The sequence below is a fragment of the Bactrocera tryoni genome, chromosome 3, assembly GCF_016617805.1.
Source record: "Bactrocera tryoni isolate S06 chromosome 3, CSIRO_BtryS06_freeze2, whole genome shotgun sequence".
Lineage (NCBI taxonomy): Eukaryota > Metazoa > Arthropoda > Insecta > Diptera > Tephritidae > Bactrocera > Bactrocera tryoni.
Genome location: NC_052501.1, coordinates 5,623,565 through 5,630,845, shown reverse-complemented (window position 1 = coordinate 5,630,845; position 7,281 = coordinate 5,623,565). Strand labels below are relative to the sequence as shown.

The 7,281-nt window shown below is 37.6% G+C and overlaps 1 protein-coding gene across 2 annotated transcripts in view; it reads left to right on the top strand.

Annotated features, from left to right (window-relative positions):
* Nucleotides 1–1,781: 1,781 nt before the first annotated feature.
* LOC120770033 (protein grainyhead) overlaps nucleotides 1,782–7,281 on the top strand; it is a 273,442-nt gene continuing 267,942 nt past the window's right edge. The window contains exon 1 of one of the 2 annotated variants that reach the window (XM_040097146.1): nucleotides 1,782–1,810. The gene's annotated coding sequence lies outside the window, so the exon portion shown is untranslated. Of the gene's footprint in view, nucleotides 1,811–7,052; nucleotides 7,070–7,281 lie in introns of those variants that run through there. The other variant, XM_040097144.1, reaches the window with a different exon arrangement.

The following is a 7,281-nucleotide window of genomic DNA, read 5'->3' as shown; positions in this document are numbered from 1 at the left end:
TCCATGGCAGCCATTTTCAGAGCATCTGGGCCTGAAACGACGGCGATCCCATTGAAACTGGTTAACTGACGATATTAAAACAGAAGAGGTATGCAAGTGGTCTTTGATTTTACTGCCCAGTTTTAGATCAAGAATAAAATCACCGTTCTCTTCTAATTTGTCTAATATTCGCGAACAAGGTTTTTTTACTCAACTTAATCAAAGAAAGGCAATGAGTCAGATTCCTCTAAAATCTCAATTTCCATAAAATATAATAAATAAATGGTGATCCATTTCGAGGTTCTCTCCTTTTTTAAAGAAATAACACAGAAACTTTAAATTTAATAGAGAAGCGGGATTATCTGCATAGACCTTAGACTTTATTAGACATATCCCCAAAAAAAATTTTAACGGTATGATATCACACGATCTTGGTGGCCAATGATTCTCCCGGCCCACATACCACTCGAAACTGTTGGTTTTTCCTTATGAAATGAGAGCTCTTGAATCTCCTCAGGTTGCTCTTCGTCCCAAATACGGCAATTTGAGCCAGAAATGGGCTCCATCGCTGCACAAAATTTTGTTTGAAAACCTCAAATCCTCTTGGAATTTTTCAAGAGCTCATAGATCGAAGAGATGCCGCTTGGGAAGTTCGAGCGGCTTCAGTTCTTGCACAAGCTTTATTTTGTACGCTTTTCAGATCTCGACGTAAAATGTGCCAAGTCGTTCCATATGCTAGTCCGAGTTGCTGCAAACGGCGAAGAATCGACTCTCTACGAGAATCGACACTCAGCTACGGGTGCTATATTTTCTTCACGGCGTGCTGGACGTGGTCTATTTGGTCTAATGTTATCTAGTAATGAATGCTGGGTCTCAAGATAGGTGATTGTGGTGCGAATGGTACACTTACTAGACCGATTACGTTGACCATAAATTGACCGAAGCCCCCGAAACACATTCTTTACAGAACGTAAATTTTTGTAATAAAGTTGAACGATTTGTAAACGTTGTTCAGGCGTAAGACTTTCCATGATGAAATGCCAAAAAATAAACAGTGAAAAAAGGCTATTGAAAAAAGTACTTCTACTTGGATCACCCGTTATATGTATAAATATGTATAAATGATCAGTGTGACGAGCTGACTCGATTTATCCCTGTCCGTTTGTCCTGTCTGTTTGTATATGCAGCAACTAGTTCCTCAGCTTTTGAGATACCAACTTGAAATTTTGCACTCGTTCTTTTCTGCTTAAGAAGCTATTCATTTGTCGGAACCACCGTTATCGGACCGCTGTGACATATAACTGGCGTACAAACTTATCAATCAAATTCAAGTCCTTGTATGGAAAACTTTTTTATTTGAGAAGATATTCTCGCCAAGTTTGACGCGGATTTTTTTCGAAGGCAGTTTTTGAAAGAATTTTAGATCGGACAGCTATAGCATATAGCTGCTGTAAGCTTCTCTGCAATCGAAGTTGCAAATGCTTAAGATTTCCAGTTATATTATTATTTATTTCTTTTATAACCATTCATGAAAAATATTAAAATTTCATTCAGGTACCGAAAAGAGACCTCGTTTCTGTCGAGGTGACATGAGTTCGCCGAAAAAAAATGTATAGCACTTTAACAGTTACTAATAACGGATTTTATATGAATATTTAAATTTTGATTGGCAAATTTTAATTATTATTTTTTGTTGTATTCTATTACAACAACCTTCTTTACATTCGGGCATCAGCGATGATCATATTTACAGCCGTAAACAACAAATACCATGAAGTTGTTTTTGTTGGCTTTATACGAATTAAACTTCAATTAACCTCAGCTAAGTAATGTAATTAAATTTGAAATAAGTTTATGACCGATTCAAAGCCAAAACTCATAATCACAAAATCAAAAGCAGAAACAGAAAAAAAGCGAAAAATTTGCATTAGACCTCAAATCAAATTTTCAGAAATATGTATGTTCACATGTACATATGTCGCTATGCGCTTACATATGTTCACAGGTGTGTGTGAATGCGTTTAAGTGGCGAAGTAGCCTATGGCCGTCACACATTTTCTTAATTTTTAGTGCTTTTATAACAATTTTAATTACACATAAACTGAAAGACAAACACACATACGCACACACGCACAGAAATACCAAACTTCATCAGCCCAAAAACAAAGCTAAGCTCTCGTGTGCTATGCGCGCTGAGGGGGCAATAAACCAAAGGCTATGAATGCAATTCGCAGTTGACCTCCAGCAGGCACTTGAACGAATGAATGAGCGAGTGGATTTGCGTTTTGTAAGTGTGTCTGTGGCGCGCAACCCACATGCGGGCACATAAATACGCTTATGACTGCCGTTACTCATAGCGCTATGTGCGCGCATATGTATGCATGTATGTGTGGCGATGCATGCATATCATAATAAATAACTGCGCAGCGGCAGCAGCTGCACTTAGCGGCCGAACGCCCACCACCGCCAGCCAGCCATTTGCCGCTGATTGCATCATTGCGCTCGCCAAATGTCAGAATGTCGGCTGAGCTTTAGCATTTCCAAGTGCATAAACACACACACACATGTGTGTACTTGTGGCAGCGGCCGGTGGCGAGGCGCTGAGCAGCTATGAGCTTGATTACCGCCAACATAGCGCGCTTGTAGTGAGCGCCTATTATTTGCTATAGCTGTGGCCAGTAGCGCTACTGACAGCCCATTCGAGGCACACTAATCCGGCGCGAGATTGACTGATCGCGTATGGAACGGACATGCCAGAATGTTGACTGCCTGAAAGTATTTGGTGGATTGCAAGCTAGAGAGGAGTGTGGAAGGAGGTGGGCGATTGTATTCGAGGTCGAGTGCTGGTTTAAAGGGCCGTTAGCATGTGTTTCGTGGTATGGGTGACCAGCTGCACGCGCGGCTGTCCGAGTGTTGTAAGCTGCCGCGCCAAATTGAAAGCTTTCTCACGTTCATGCAACTTCTCACATTCCTTGAGGTTTAGCAACCTAAGCGCGTAAATTGCTACAAAGCCTTCGGTTCTTAGGTAGGCATAATTTAAATAGCAATGGACATCCTTGCTGGGCTGCAAAAAGGTATCCTTCCGGCGTCGTTATCCTTCCTATATCTGTTGCACGTTAAAAGGGACATTTGTTGTTTACTTTTTTGCTTTTTTAACGGGAAAATGAAAGCTAGAAATTCCGGTTTAACCACCTCGATGACCATTGTCCATCACAAGCGTTCGGACATGCGATCCTTCGACGCGCCTGCGCATAATTAATGAGCAACTGTGCGTATGGCGTGCAAACATCCTGCCCGATATTTACTACAGCAACAAGTACAACAACAGTTCAACAATTTATAGCTTGGAGATTCGCATTAATTCAATTTACATTGTGTTGTGGAATTTTCCAATTGCGGCTGGGTCATTTTTGAGATTTTGTTACATATGTATGTGTATGTACAAGTATAATATGTACATATGTATGCATATATTTATGTGCTTGCACAGAAATAATTTTAAAACCTATTTCGTAATAGTTTCATATAAAAGAATTGCTGCACCCATCACAAAAGGGGTGGCACGCATGTGGCAGGAAACGATAGATCACATATATATGTATGTATGTATATACATTGGTACATACCTATACATTATCACTTAGCAATATTTCTGCCCATATTCAAAATGGCACTGTGCGTAGCACTGTTGTTGTTGTTACAGTTATTTTAATTCAACCCCTGATAGGCGTTCTTAGAGCTTTTATTCAAAATTAATAGGAATCAAATATGTGAATGAAGTTGTAGCTAAACACATCCAAATAAAAAATATGTTTGCTAATGTTTAATTTTTGTAAACATCTCTTTAACAATTTTAATTATTTTTTAATTTTTGAAAGTCAAATTTATGAAATTGTGGAATTAAAATATGTTTCGATAGGTTATCCCTTTGAAAATAAAATACTAAAATTTGAAATCTCTCAGATAAGTTAAAAATATTTTGATCAATAGTCCGATTTTGGCAGGCCAAAAAAATACTAATATTTTGAGTAAATCGTCTATAGAAAATATAGTATTTACTTTTTAGGCTTCATACACGGAGAAGACCTGAATGACTACAGTAGGAAATGAGCTTTTTAGCGCCGTTTTTTTTTTTCAAAAATTCTTAAAATATTTATGAATTCTGCTATGAAAAAATGGTAAGATTTTGCTAAACATTTTAAATTTCTTAATCTATTCTGCAAAATATATGTCGTACTACTCGAAGTAACCCCTTTGGCGCAAATACATTTTTCCTTTTTTCCAATCCTCGAAACAGTTTTTAAAGTCAATTTCCGGAATAGCCTTAAATGCGCATAGCGATTCACGTTTAATGTCTACAATTGACTCCCGGAGCGATCCATTGAGTTGCGGAACGATATTGGTAGAAAATTTGGCGAAAATCTCAAGAAGAATCAATGCGGTATGAGACGGTGCATTACGTTGTACCAAAACCAAGAGTTGTCGGCTCATAATTCCAGTTTCTTTTTACGAATTGCGTCGCGCAAACACTCAAATGGTATTCCTTGTTGACAGTTTGACCCGTCAGAAGGAATTCGGAGTGCACCAGACATCTATAATTGAAGAAAACTGTCAACTTAACCTTGATTTTCTACCTTTTTTAATGGATTTTGGATCGTAAGCATGTTTCAAAATGGTTCTCACTGATCAATCCGATATTCCAACAATGCCAGTAAGATTTCTGTGTGTTAATCGTCGATTCAATTCTTTATTTTATTGACGTATTCGTCTTCAGTTGATGTTCATGTCCGTCCTGTACGTGGTTCGCCGTCAACGCGTGCTCGACCCTTTTTGAATAATTAGTACCAATAAAAACACCTGCTTGCGACAAACAGATAGATATCAGCAAAGGCCTTTTCCAACATTCTGCACGTTTCGGCACAGGAAATTTCATTCGCACACAAAATTTCTTGGAATTTCTTGGCTAAATAATTTCATCGTAAAAATCGCCAAATGCACTTTATGTACTTCAGAAAGACAAGCGTATACTGAACACTAATCATTATTTTGATGTGACATTTAGCACAGATGTCACTGGCTGTTATACCAACCGAACGGGGCGTCTTAAAATTTTTTGTCCCCAATAGTACACAAATGAAATTTGTTTAAATACCCAAAAATTTCCTTTTTGGGCTGTCACACTAGGTGTCCCTTAATGTCGGTTATGGGCAAACCAATTATAGAGGTTGCCATTTAATTATTATAGCGAATAATGCATCACTTTGTAATTGCAAATCCAGCGAAATTTTTTCTATTAAATGCCACAATTTAAATTAACATGTCAATGGAAAAATCTTCGTTAACCCACCATAGTAAAACACATTTTTCGGTCACATTTTTTCATTCGAGCAATCATTTAAGACCTAAGAACAGGAAATAGTTGCGGGGGGCCAGATCTGGAGAATACGGTGGATGCGAAAGCATTCCGAAGCCCAATTCATGGATTTTCGCCATTCTATATACTGACTTGTCCATTGTCACATATCGACGCAAAAACTCGGGTTTATTATTCGCTTGAATATCTCCAACACTGCTCCGAATCATCAACTCGTCCTTCTTATAGCCAAATGTTCGTCAATGATATGATGTACACGTTCAGTTGATATTTCTAGAGTGCCTGCTATCTCAAACAACTTCACTTTCAACATTATTTTGTAACTTTGTTAATTTTCATAACGGAAATGGAATGATTTCTCTTGAGGCGAATTTTTCACTAACGAAATCATTCGGCATATATAGGATATGTGTATGTATATATAGAAATAAAAAAATAGTAATAATTTTTGGTCACGTTTTAAGATGCCACGATTATAAGATGGATACTTCAGAGCAAGTTTTCGGAGTCTCTGGCGAGTTATTATTGTTTTGTGTGACCTGGCGTTGTTCTAATGAAGCACAATTCCTCTGGGTGAAAGCTTCCTTTAGACTCGTCCAAATTATGATTTTGGCCATAGGCGACCAGCTGAAGATCATCTTCAATATATTGGCTATATTAAGCCCCAATTCTAAGGCAAAAACTGGCCGAACTGGTTTTATTTACTTTTGACAGTAAAAAAAAAAATATGCTCGACAAAATATTTATACTCCATTTTGATAAGATAACTCACGCTTTATTGACCGACATCTTCTTCTTCTTTATTATCGTAGACACTGCTTACGCGGTTATAGTATACAACAGCGCCCCAATCGTTCTTCCTTTCCGCTGTTTGACAACTATTAATGATTTCAAGTGCAGCTATGTATTTCTCCATTTGGTCTTTCTAACGGAGTGGTGGTCTTCCTTTTCCTCTGCTTTCCCCACCGGGTACTGTGGTACAAATTCAGTTTAGGAACAAAAAAAAAATCTGGTGAATACGGTGCTTGATCGATAGTATTCATTGTGTTTTGGTTTAAAATTATCATCGTGTAAAGACCATGAATTGTCCTTCCACAATTTCGACCAAATAGAAATCCTTATTGACTGTCTGTTTCTCTGGAATAAAGTCATGATACACCAAACCACGAATATTGAAAAAAACAATGAGTATAACCCTGATTTTTGATGTCAAATTAATAAACCCATGTATATGGTGTGAGAGCCACGTCTGTTTTTTGATGGCAGGAGATATTTCGTCTTGATCGACATAGTCATCTATGTAGAATAAGGAAGATAATTATATTTTGTATGAAGTAGCTGAGGTATTTCCAGTTTCACTAATTTTTGGCACTAAACTTATTAACAAGAAAATACGTTCATATACATAATTTCCAATACCACCTGATTTCAAATTTGAACCGGATTTACTAAAATACACAAATCCTTATTATCTTTAAAATAGGCACCTTAGCCAGTACAAGTATGCTAACACTTATTCCAATTTTCCTTACATTTTTTCTAAGCTTCGGCTGGGATGGCTTTAGTGTCGTCGGAGAATTTTGTGTTTTTCGTTTTCATTAGACCAGTCCATATGAAATAATGAAGTTAATCAAAGCACTTTCGCATGTTTGGATCTTGGAAAAGTATAAACAGATTTAGACGAATTTTAGATAAGAGTTAGAGGAACGATTTGTGGTTAGTTTCACTCTGTTATATATTTCTTGATGTTTACTTTAGTTTGTGTAAAGAGAAAGAGCTGTCGTGGCTTATATGCGTCTCATAAGGGGGTGGTACCAACCCGATTTAGTTTCGCTTGACCCCTAACTGGAAGCCAGTTGACCTCAAAGTGAAGTCAAGGTAGGGCTTGCTCAATGGAATGAAGGTTAAAAATAAGTAAACGGGATTTT